Below are 13525 nucleotides of genomic sequence, written 5' to 3'. Positions count from 1 at the left end.
AGCAGTAAAACCCTAAGGCAGTGAGCCATAGACTAGTGGAAAGTCACTCATCCATGTATAGTCATCATATTTTGAATTTGTAGTGTTAAAAAAAATAATGGTCATGGAGTTAGCTATATTCAGAAGGGTATAATCTTAGAAAAGCTGGGGGGGGGTAAATATGATCAAAATACATTGTAGGGAATTTTCAGAGAACTAATATAATACTAGGAAAGAATGCTGACAAAATAAACTGAAGAAGATACAAAAATTAGAGGCACAGTTTACCAAACCATGATGTGTAATGAGTTTTCTATTTTTTTTAAAAAAGATTTATTTATCTTTATTTATATGAGTACACTGTAGCTGTCTTCAGACACACACCAGAAGAGGGCATTGGATCCCAATACAAATGGTTGTAAGCCATCATGTAGTTGTTGGGAATTGAACTCAGAACCTCTGGAAGAGCAGTCAGTGCTCTTAACCACTGAGTCATCTCTCCTTCCTGTAATGAGTTTTCTTAAGAGGTGTGTTCTTATGTATGATGTCTGACATATACGGAAATGTTATGACATTTCCAGTGACTACATACAGAAAGTTTTCTGTAGTAATACTGTGGAGTCTTGCTTTGTAACATGTTCTGAAGTAATGTTTCTGGTGACAATTGTTCTGTACCCAGGAAATTTAACAAATTGCCAGCACATGGTACCTGTGCAAATACATGTCTCTGGATATCATATTTTTCACTTGCAATTGATAAAAATATACTGTCCTCTAGGCTTCCAGGGCCTGCATGGAAACCAGGTAAAATCACTCATCTAAAGATTTTGTGTTTAAAACACTTAAGGTATTCACCAGGCATGAGAAGCTACATTTCCTCATCATGGCCTCAGCTTCTCCAGTTATCCCATATGATCTCTGCCAGCAATTTGGGCTCTCAGTCACATTTAAGCTTCAGAATGTACTAATTTTGGGTATCCAGGGAGGATTTGAAGAAGACATGAGATAAGTTCAAAATATAACCTTCAAGTAAAGAAGTAGACTTTAATAGCCTAATTGTTAACTGTTCCTTTAAAACAACGGGATGTAGGTCACCTAGTCCCACCATACCTACAGTTACACCTCCAGCTTAAAGAAAGCCTTGAGCTAAGCTCCCTCTGCAACTCCTTGCAAAGCATGAGGCTGTGTGGGAGTTATACCTCGGGCCCAGGTACAGAGGGAGATTTCAGGTTGGTTATCTCTCTGCTTCCCAATCCTTTAAAAAAGCTGTGTTTCTAATCTGTGCCATCAAGACCTTTGCTTACCCCTGTTAGATTAAATCACAGGCCCCCTTATCAGCACAGAGCCACGAGGAGGCTTGCAAATTGAATATCCACTGTGTCTGTGAGCAGCATGAAAATCAGATGAACCTGGCACATCATTGCCAGTCACACACATTGTTGTTCCAGGTGTTGGTCCCGCCAGGGTGCCAGCTAGCATGCAGAAGGCAATTAGGTTCCTCAAGCCAAGAATTTGGCAATAGCTTAGCTTTAAAAATAACTCATGTAAGGAAGTTACTTACACTGAAATCTTTGCTGTGACTAAAATATTAATAATAAAAAAAGGGCTAAAGAGACAGCTAGTTCAGTGGCTACGAATGCTTCTTCATCTTGCAGGGGTTGAAAGTTTGGTCCCAACAACTATCTCAGGTGGGTCACAATGGCCTGTAGCTCTAGTTCCAGGGGTTTTGATAACTTCCTTCTTCTGGTCTTTGGGAGCACCTGCACATATATGAACACACATACACATAAAAATGCAAACGCTCACACACATAATTTCATATAAATACAAAGAAAATAATAAATAAATAAGTTTTAAAGAAGGAAATGGAAGGAGCTTGAACTAATTGCACAGGTAAGGACTCTCCAAAGTTCTTCTGAAGCCTGAAAAAAAAAATGCCTCGGAGAAGCAAACACGTGGTGGGTGTCCTCGCTATCTCTACCCCCATCTCTACCTCACTCACCAGGTAAGCCACATGGTGCAGCAGAAAGGTGTGAGGTTTTGGCTAGCGTAAACTGGTGGATGACCTGATTGTTTTCTTTTGGAAACCTTGGATTTCAATTTCATTCTTAGACCTGTGTAAAATAGATATGGCACATATCCATGGATATGTGTATTTTGAGATGAGCTTTCTATGTAACCTAGTCTGGCCTCAATTTAGCCTCAGCTTTCTGAGTGTGAACAGCTAAAGGAAAGGAAAGCAAACAAATCCAGCAATCTGTCCCTAGTCTCTCAGTTCACAAACAGAACAGAATTGGAAATGACCCAGCACTGAGCAAGGAGATCAGAGTAGGCTAACTTAGGATAGGTACCATCTTCATGTCTCTGAATCATTGTTTCTTTTCTGCTTGAGAGAGAAGGGAAGTATTTGCACAGGAGTGAGCAGAAGGGGACCACCTTCTTCTACTCACAATTTTCCCACCATGCTTGTAGTTTCTGCTATGTTGAAGTTCTGGGCAGGGAACACAAGTTGTGATGCTTAGCACCACCAGACCATTCCAACTCATTTGCAGTCTTCAGTGACTTGTTGATGGGTCAGCATGCCAGACTCCCGTTTACCTTCTGATAAAGAGTAAGATAAATGGTGTCTGCTTACCACCTATCCTCTCTGATCTACCTCCTTCCCAGTATTGCACAAAGAGAGCGGGTCTGTGAACCATAATTGGTGCCTTACTGCACAGGAACTTCAGAGATATTTCTTGAGGACTCTTTTGTACCCAAGCTCCTCAAGCAGAAGTCAATTTAGACTTATAATAGTAAGGGCTACTACAGCTATAGCCAAATGAGGAGATTATAAACTACAGAAAGGGCAGGTTGGACAAGTCATAATATATGTGTCCATAAACATGCAAATTGGTGTTGGCTAGAATTAAAATTCCCAGCAGAACCTAGTTGTCCTGGAAGAAGAAGTAGATTATAAAATGTCCAAAAATAAAAAAGAACCAGATGTTATAGCACCTGAGCTAATTACATATACATACCTCAGATGTTTCCATATTAGTAGTTGAGGCAACAGCTCCAATATGACCAGCTATTGATTCTGGAAAAGAGAGCTATTGGGAATGAAGAAAGACCTTTTTGCTCACAGTCTTTGCTTGAGTGATGTGGTTTCCATAGCACCAGAGAAAATAAAAAATAGCATAAACAAGTAGACACTTCAGGCTTATACAAATTATCAATAATTCTTAAAACTCTTGAGCTGGATAAAACATAAAAGGACAGTAGTCACATAGCCAGTGTAAGGGGCCAGCATAGAGCCTGCACTGCCTTGTCCCTGAATTACACACAATGTCAGTCAACAAGGTTCTGTAAATTATGACAGTTGGACTGGGACTTTGCATTAAGGACACCACAGGCTTGAAAAAATAGAGTTGCTAATACTTGTTTATCCCATCATTGCCCTTTTCAAGAATTTCAATTCCTGTTCTCATGACCTCATCCCTTTACCGCCTCTAAACCCTTACAACCTGCAGCTCTTATAGAAGCAGCTGGAATCTGGGCTACACTTACCAACTCTCAATTAGTCTCAGTAAGCCCTCTCTAGTACAAGCAAGTCCAGACCATGTCTCAAACCCAGTTGAAAGAAAGATTTTTTTCCCCTAATTAACAGTGTTTTCAGCAAGAGTAAGACAAACCTCAGGAGGCAATCAGTTATATACATGTCTGGGAGGACAGGAACTCAGAAGATACAAAAAAGGTATTAGCAACTGCTAGGGAAAGGGACTCTGGGCAGTTGAGTGTCAGTGAGAAGATGTATTGGACTGTTGAGCCACCTGCATACTGTGAAGAAAGCCTTCCTGTGCATCATAACCAGTGCTGGCGAGGATTTCCAGTGAAATGGCTGCTTTTGAGTCATCTCTAATTTTGCTAAGTAAGCTTTCATGCATTACCCTATTAGTGACTCCCCAACCACGCTCCTGCTAGTAACCCTGATAAAAACTCACTGAATGACCAAGTTAGTCTTTGGTATAGTTGTTATGTTGGACCATCCTGTGCTCACTTTCTGAGGTGAATAGATGTGTATTTTATATCCTATGGGACACAGGACACAGGCAAATTCTGTCACATAACAGACCCTTATTAGCCTGAATCTAGGTTTTCTGAGCTCCCTTTTATCTAGAGATACTAGCCTTAGGCATATAATGGTCCCTTTTCAGAGTTTAGTACCTTAGCTTAAACTATCCTTTCTTCTAAGCTTTAACAAGTTCACTCCTTTGCCTTTGTTTCCCATGTCAATCAAGGTATCTGCTTCCTAATCAGATATCACCAGAAAATATTCCATTTATGATTACTCAGTACACCTTATTTCTAGTCAATGGTGCTTTATTTTATTGCAATTGCTATTTGTATATTCATATTTCTTAACAGCTACTAGATTTGGTACCAAAACTCAAAGCTTGTAGGTTTGAAGATCATCAATATTGTAGGTGAATTTGGGACAACCTGTGCACACAGTTATGCTCGTCAATAGTAGAAAGTGAGATGTGGCATATGTGTGGCAGGCAAGAACATCACAACTGAGCAAGCTGATGTGTTCACTCAATGTTTTGCCTCTGGCTTCAGCTTTGTCAGTCTCATGGGTAGGAAATAATAACTGTTTACGTTAACAGTTGAATGAATGAGACACCACAATCAAGGCACCACAATCAACCCTGATAGGAGGGCTTCCTTCTGGCTTAGGGTTTTAAAGGGATAAGACTTCATCAACTTAATTGCTATCACTACCTGGCAACAAAAACAGATAAGATCCCTCACATATCAAACCACAAACAAGAAGCAGAAATGGTACACTAGGAATGACAGACAGGTATGATTTTATATTTTTGAAACTATAATTATATAATTTCCCTCCTATTTTTTCTTTTCTTCTAACTATGGACATCCATTTTTAAATGTAACTTGTGTGTATGTATAACCTCAAAGTTTTCCTAGAGGAAGAAGTTAAGTCACTGTTAATAAAGATACTAGACACAGGACCAAAAAGCTTGGGCTGAATCTGACCTGAAAAGGATATAAAACATTTCATCATTCACGGATACTTGTTAAGAAATAAATAAAAAACAAAACAAAACAAAAAAAAAAAAAACAAAAAAAAAACCAAACAAAAAAAAACCAAAAACAAAACAAAGAAAACGCCTCAGGAAGTCCCTGAAATTGACCAGTTTCTCTAGATCCCTTCTTCCCAAGTGCATATAAGCAGAAAAAACTATTGAGAGTATTCCAGCTGTCTGGAAGAGGCTTGACCAATAGAGCCATCAGGAAGGGATAATCTCCAACCTGCAGTCTGTGCAGTATGTTCCAGATTCCAAGCTGTTGTGAGCTGTCAGCCATGCTGTTGTGGGCTTTTGTGAGCTGTCACCCACACTGTGGTGGGCTTCTGTGATGCAGCTGTGTTGGTATCACTTCTGCCCCCATCAGTAACCCCTTATCCATCTATCCATCTATAAATAACCCCAATAAAGCTGGCTCACTAAGGAAGATGTTGATGATATCCATACATTGATCTATTTCAATTCTCTGTCTTGAGTAAGTAGGCACTTCTTCATGTCTTCCCAGGAACCATGTTTCAAAAAAGCTGCTAATAACTTTTCTTGAGCAGCAGATTAAAATCCATACTCGATCAGCTTTGGTTTGTCTACATTAATTATTCCTTCCTTCTTGTGTCTTTGTTCTGATACATAGAGGAGGAGACTTTCTTCCCTCACCCTTTCCACTATAGTTGGAATAATGTACCATTTACCTCAAGATTCAATGCTTTGTGACAGGATCTTGCCATGTAGTCTATGCTGGCCTCACACTTGAAGCAACCACCACAGTGTGGAACTTGATCTTGGTCTTTACATCAGTGGCTTCTTCTCACCTTGTGCCCTCAAGCCCCTGTACATTTTGTATGTATCCCTGCGTGTCATACACACACACACACACACACACACACACAGAGAGAGAGAGAGAGAGAGAGAGAGAGAGAGAGAGAGAGAGGGAGAGAGAGAGAGATGGGGGGGGGGAGAGAGGAAGGAAAGGAGAAAGACCACCTTATTTTTTAGATAGGGTCTTTCCCTTGGCCTAGAGTTCTCTGAGCAGGTCAAGCTGGTTGACCAGCAAGCTGCAGGGATCTGAGTGCATCTACCACTATGCTCAGCAATGGGGTTCTAGACATCAGACTCAAGCCTTTATGTTTGCATAGCAAGCATATTAGTGACTCCCCATCTCTCTTTATGATGCTTAAGATGTAATATTAGTGAGAAAGAGAAAATTGGCCATCTCTATCAGCTCCTGATGCCCTCTGGAAGCCTCATGTTTTCCTAGATATTCTTGGCAGCCCTTTCAAGTGCTCATCACACTGCCAATCTCACAGCAATTGAGAACATCTGGAGCCCTGTAGTTGACACAGCTGGAAAAGACTGGGAGCAACAAAAGCAGGGAGCAGGAGGCAGGGCTGGCAGAGAGGAACACACAGATTAGTTGGCAAGGTGCTCAGCAAATGATGCATAGTAAGAAAGCCTCTGTTCATTGATTAAACCCAACTGCTCAGCAAGGCAGTCTTGCATTCTGCCAAACAGCCAGGATGGAATGCAGGGCAAGAAAATTTTTTTCTTCTCAGTTCTGGGAATTGTTCAAGATGTAAGGCTCTGCGATTTGATTTTTCTGTATCTCCTACTGTTCAACCAAGCAGAGCACAGACACATGTTACATAAACACAGATGTTAGAACTTGCTGGAATGCAGTGTGATTTTTGTAGATTGGGAATAAATATCATGTTGGTGTATTCAAATGCCCACAGAGGACTGAAGACTGGTAGTTCTGTTCCATAAAGACATATGATTTCCAGGTTTGGAAACCTGATTCACCAGTTTCTTTTTTTCCCCATAGCTACTCTCTGTATTTATATTTGAAATGTTATCCTCTTCCCCCACCTCACTTCCATACCCCTGCCCCACCTTGTATTCAGTAAGGTGCAGTTCCTCCTAATCACCCTCTCTACCCCATTACCTTGGCATTCTCCTACATTGGGAAAACATGCCCTCCCTAGACCAAGGGCCTCTTCTCACATTGATGCCAGACACTGCTATCTTCAGCTACATATGCAACTGCAGCCATAGGTCTCTCAATGTGTGCTCAATGGTGGGTGTTTTAGTCCATGGAAGTGTTGGAGGGTTTGCTTGGTTGATAATGTTGTTCTTCCCATGAGGTTGCAACCCCTTTCAGCTCCTTCAGTCCTTTCTTTAGCACCTTCATTGGGGTCCCCATGTTCAGTCCGATGGTTAGCTGCAAGGATGCTCAGCTGTATCTGTATGACTCTGGTAGAGCCCCTGAGGAGGCAACTCAATCTGGTTCCTGCCAGTAAGTACTTCTTGGCATCAGCAATAGTGCTTGGGTTTGGTGGCTGCATATGGAGTGGATTCACCAGTTTTTATAATCTCACAATAACTGGTAATTATTATTTCATCTGAAGGTAAAGTAAGAAATTCTGTGTCGCTGAACTGGTTAATTTCCTGGAAATAGTTATTTCTTCACATTAACATATGAAAGATATAAATCTTCCTTCCTTCCAGATAAACTAAATTGCTTTAAGGTCAAATTTAAAAATCTTGTCTCAGAAAAAAACAGCCCTGAGTGAAAGGCATATATATATGTATGTGTGTATATATATATATTCCCCCTAAAGTAGGTATCTTTGTTGAACTTATCCACCCATTTAAAAATATCTCATTCTATTAAGCACATGAAACATTTTTAGAATATTCATTGGAAAGCACATAAGAAAAGCAACATTGACTACTGACCTGAAAAACTTTAATAAACTCTGTCACACATCATTGTTGTTTCACAAATCTAAGATACTTGAATTTTTCAAGTGGACAGGCAACTTGAGATTTGAGAAATGATTGAAACGTTCCTATTTTTTGAGGTTAGAGGATGTGTCTTCTTATGTGTATAAACAGTGTCACATTAGATACTTGAGTTCATAATCAAGTGCTACAATGATTCTAATAACAGCCCAGTGTTCTCATTTAGAACTTAATGACTATGCACAAACACTTACTCTTCTATACAGAGGGAGCTCTAAGGCACAAAACTAGCATTTTACCCAATAATTAAAGAGTGTTGAAACGAATGAATGAGTATCTGATGTTTTAGCTCACAGTGGGTGAGCTTTTTACTGTTCATAAACCACTTTTATAAAAGTTATATCAACAGAGACAAGAGAATTTTGAAGCAGGTATAGTATAATTTGCGTTCCATCACTTATTGAGTTCCAGAAAGAGAGTGATTTCAGTAAGATTCTCACCTCTGTTCCTGTAGCCAGGCAGTACCCATGGTAGAGTGGTAGAGACACTAACCCACCCACAAAACTTCCTACCCAAAATTTATTCTGTCTATAAGAAATGCAGGCATGGAGGGTAGAGCAGAGACTGAGGGAATGGCCAATCAATAACAGGCTCAACTTGAGACCCATCCCATGGGAAAGCACCAATTCCTAACACTACTAATGATACTGTTATGCTTGCACACAGGAGAATGTTGTCCTCTTAGGGGCTCCACTCAGCAGCTGACTTAGGAAGATAGAGACAAACAGCCAAACGGTAGATGGAGTTTGGGGACTTTTATGGAAGAATAGGAGGAAAAATTGTGAGCCTTGAAGGGGATAAGAACTCCACATGAATAACAAAAGAATCAAGTAACCTACCCCTGGGGCTCTTAGAGTTTAAGCCAAAGAACATATAGGGCTTCCCACACATATGTAGCACATTACAACTTGGTCTTTATGTGGGTCCCCAATAATTGGAACAGGAGCTACTTCAAAAGCTGTTGCTTGTGTGTGAGATATCTTATTCTAGATGGCCTTGTCTGGCCTCAGTGGAAGAGGAAATACTCTATCTTGGCAGATACTTAAAGTTCTAGGGTGAGGGCAAGATATCCAGGCAAGACCCACCTGCTCAGAGGAGAAGAGGGGTGGGGGTAGGGGAAAGGTTGTGGGAGGGGGTGACTAAGAATAGGGCAGTGAACAAGATGTAAAGTAAATAAGTAAAAACATATATATTAAATAATATATATATATATATATATATATATATATATATATATATATATATATATTAAAAAAAGATGTCCACCTCTGCTGACAATGGACACAATTCCTTTTGATTAAACTATTGAACTTTGAGAATGTCAAGCTTCCTTGACTTACCTAATAGAATAAATTCCACTGAAGATACTTAATAAAGAAGAAATCAAAAATAAAACTCCCTCGATCTCTTACCCTCATTTATGCCTGTCCAACTATACTTCTTTCTTTCATGTAAGCTTCAAAGTTTTAAGTTATATTGCAATAGAAAATCTGTACAAATCACTGAGACAGGAGAATAGACAAAAGAGGGAGGAGGATAAGGATGAGGATGCATGTTATCAGAGGAAGGTTAAAGGCCCTACCTACCCACACTTTATTTAGCCTACAGATCATGCTTGGCTACAAAGTTCTGCTCATAGCTGTGGGAGCAGCGCCCATCTAAAATAATGATACTAAGAAGACATTTTCCTCTTCCTTCATCTATTTACTCTGGTTCTCCGATCCTAGGATGGTATTACCCACATTGAAAGTAGATATGCCTTCAATTAAGCTTCCCTATGGGAAATACCATTAAGTACATACTTGAAGGTGTGTGTCCTGGGTGATTCTAAATCCAATCAAATAGACACAGACAAGTTCTTATCATTCCAGAAAATGCTTCATACTGTTTAATTGTAGAGCCAATAGACTACACAAAATATTTTGGCCTCAAACGGGATCCCTGACCCTATGAGCTGGCTGAGTGAGAATATAGACTAATCTATGTGCCATTGATTTATAGGTCAGATGGGTTTGCTATTTTCTCTGTTCTCCATTAAGATGACATGGATTATAACAGTTCACATCAGTGTTTACAAGTGAAGGCAAATAATAACATATGTAGATAATTCAGCTATAATAATCATACATTCCATCCACACTACTGAAGTTTACAGAGTCCTAAAAGAGTGCCTATGTAGCAAAAATATTTTCTTTCTTTATCTTTCAACTTGGTACCAGGGAGTTTGGAAATTATTTGCCTGTATACCATCATTTTCCCCAAACAGAAAGTTTAATCTTCTGCTGCCCTTAGAACTCCCGCCTTCCCATGGAGCCCCTGGTCTCTTAGAGGACACAGTAACTTCATCCTGAGCACTAGTATAATTTTTATGTCAGTATTTAAAGTACTAAGTAAAGATTGTCAGAATTTTACTGCCTGTTCCTTAGTTCATCTGTACTTGTGTCAATCACTGAAGTCACAAGACCTTAGCATGGCTACCAACTGGTTCACCCCTGAACATGACCCTGATTGTCTAATAACTGATCATGGGTTTTCTTAAGATAAGAGTGTGAATGAAAAACTGAGTAGACTAGCAGCAGATAGTTGATTTTATCCATGGACTGCCACAATATTTCAGAGTGGGACAGTGTGGGTATGGCTCTATTATCCCCAAAGATGGAAGCATACAGAACACTATGGCTGGATAATACAATGCCATACCCCCAAATGTCACTGGCAATAAAGTAGGGTCTGGTTGAGGAAATTTATGCTGATGCTACTTTGCTGAATTCTCTTTGGTATTTGATGGTTTATTTTTGAGGATAAAGATGCCACAGGGACTAGGGGGCCTGAGAGAGCACAGCAGAACTCTGAATAGCTGCTGAACAACTTCTGACACTTCTGTTGATATTCTGTTGTTCTGGTGGTGGCTTTGTGAGGGAGTTCTAAGCAATCAATGTGCAGTAAAGTGACACACATTCACCATACCCTCTCACTAAGTATAACAGTGTTGGCAAACTAACCACAATTAATGTTTCTTTGAGCCACAGAACAAAGCAATCCATAGGTTCTTCATTCTTCACTAAAGGCATAGCTATTAAAAAGTTTTGTGAGATACTGCTGCTTGGAATTAATAATAGTGACTGGGCACAACTTATTTCACAGGGCCTTAAAAAGCTTTGCTCATTGTCAGAAGATTGACTGGATTGGGGAACATGTCTGGTTAGGTTAGAGATGGTTGGTGTGATTTTTAATTCTACCCTATGTAGGATCAGTGTTCCCCCTCTACATTGTATCAGTAAATAATTGCCCATTGTCATAGCTGGTGAGGTTCTTGTGGATCCAATGGTATTGAAGAACCAGTGCTCTTTACTCTTTTTTACCAGTGCTCAATTTCTACATTGCGCAGTTTACTACCTTGATTTGTCAAGCTGCAGAGAAGGACATATGAAACTATGGAATATGTAATGTTTTATTCACGTGGTATGATCATGAGGACCAAAGGCAAAGAACATTTTGTTAGGCTCTCAGCACTCTGGTTCTTCCCAGGCTCTGTCCTGGGATGGGTAAGTAGACAAGATATCACTACTCATGGAAGCAAATTGACTGTCTTAGAAGCCATGGAACCAAGAACAAAAAAGACTTAAAGGGATTGGAGTAGTGATGTGTCAGAAAGGGGAAAATGTCAAAGGTCAAAGATGAGAGGTCATAATGGAGGTACCTGGGAGATGTTTTGGGCAAAGGTCCTATTAAAAAGCCTGTGTCAGGAGTAAAGTTAGGAGTACAGTTATTCATTTGAGCATAGCTAGCTTTGAGTTGGGTGAAGGGTTGGGGTATTTCCTTGGCTACAACTCCCTCCCAGAACCTGTAATGCACTAGCTTAGCAAGATGGAGCTGACCATTGAAGATGGCAGCTCCTTCCATGAAACTTTGTAATTGCCTATAGCCAGTCTTGAAGGATAAAAAGTAAGTGTCTGACTTGTGCCTGTACTCCTCACATATAATACAGGTAAGTTCAGATAAATGAAGCTACATGGGTAAATGCGGGAAGAATTGTTACAAGTCCAAATCAAAAGCCAGAGAAAAATGAGGCCCGATTCCCTCATGCTCTGTAACTCTTTTCATCTAATCAGCAACAATGTCAATGAATAATTCTCACAAATCTAATTTTCTCTTGTGTTTTTCTAGGAGTACTTTCAATACTTTAGTCGTGATACTGGTGTGTGTGTGTGTGTGTGTGTGTGTGTGTGTGTTTGTGTGTGTGTGTGTGTATGTGTGTGTGTGTGTGTGTGTGTGTGTGTGTGTGTGTGTGTGTGTGTGTGTGTGATTCAACACTTCTTGCTTAGGATTCTGGAATTCAATATCAGTCTACTACCCCTTGTCTCCTTGGCTATGAGGGGTATGGTTATGGGGCAGGTCTGACCAAGGCTTCTAGGTGCTATATCCTTCACCTACATTGTGGCAAATGTTAGACATAGGCTGTAAAACTTAATATTTTTATTTTCCCAGTTATATTTAACTTTTGCTTTGGTTCTTCTCCTTATTTCTGTGCTTTTTATCCTTTTGGACTAGGAATGCTTTTTTTTTTTCTGTGACATTTCATGTTGTGAGTGTGAAACTTGGTTTTGGTTTTCAAGTAGAATCCAGATAAGAATCTGCCTTGAGTCTCAGGGAAGCTATTACCTTGGGCATTTGGAGAGTGCTCAAACTATTAATACAACAGGTACCTGGACTGAATGTGTGATGACATAAATATGCACTGTTGGGGGTCCAGGAGTAGAATATTTAGGTGGCAAGCCTGTGTGAAATAAGAGTAGAAACTGGGTCGGAAGCCTGCCAAGGTAGACACATTCTATTTGTCCTTCACTTGTCTGTCTTCTGTTCTCTCACTCTCCTCTCTTCCTTTCTCTCCCTGTCCCTTACTCTCCCCTTTTCTTCCTTCCTCTCTCACTCCATCACTATGTCTTTTCTTACCTTTGTAAAGAAAGAGTTTGTCTTAACTCAGTTGAAGGCATGGTCAATCATGGTTTGAAGGGAGCACTTTGCCTCCAGGATTAAGAACAAAGAACAACAAATGTTTTCTGATAATCAGCTGTACTTATTACAACTACTAGATAATTCCTGTTTTTTATTAAAGAGTTAAGTCAAGTGCCTCCTAACTCATTTAATTTTTGTCTGTCAAATAAATAAATAAATAAATAAATAAATAAATAAATAAATAAACAATCAAGCATAAAAGAGTGCATGCCAATGGCAATGGGAAACTACCAATCACCTTCCTCTTCCCATGGGTTTTCTAGGTTCTACATTAGATAGTCTAGGCAAATGAGTGGTCTTGCTTAAGGTTGTTGTATACAAAGGGCATAGCCTAGGAGGAAAATAGTAGATATTTGACAATTTAGTGAAGCAATCCTTGGCATCTTATCTTTTTAATTGTAAAATCTGTAATATATGATACAAAAAGTAAGCTGTTTTTCCTGTAGTAGATTGTTTCGAATTCATCTTCCATTGGCCTTAACACCCCAAGAGGCTAGAAATAAGTTCTGCTTCCTCATGTTTTCTTCTTATACATATTTGGAGAAAACTGAGAAGAAATGTGTTTCATTTTCTTTAATAAAGCTGTTGCACTATAAGTTGACACACAACTAGAGGAGTCAGTGAACAGAAATTGGAAAATA

Source organism: Micromys minutus (assembly GCF_963924665.1).
Source record: "Micromys minutus genome assembly, chromosome: 32".
Taxonomy (NCBI): Eukaryota; Metazoa; Chordata; class Mammalia; order Rodentia; family Muridae; genus Micromys; species Micromys minutus.
This window is presented reverse-complemented; position numbering follows the sequence as displayed.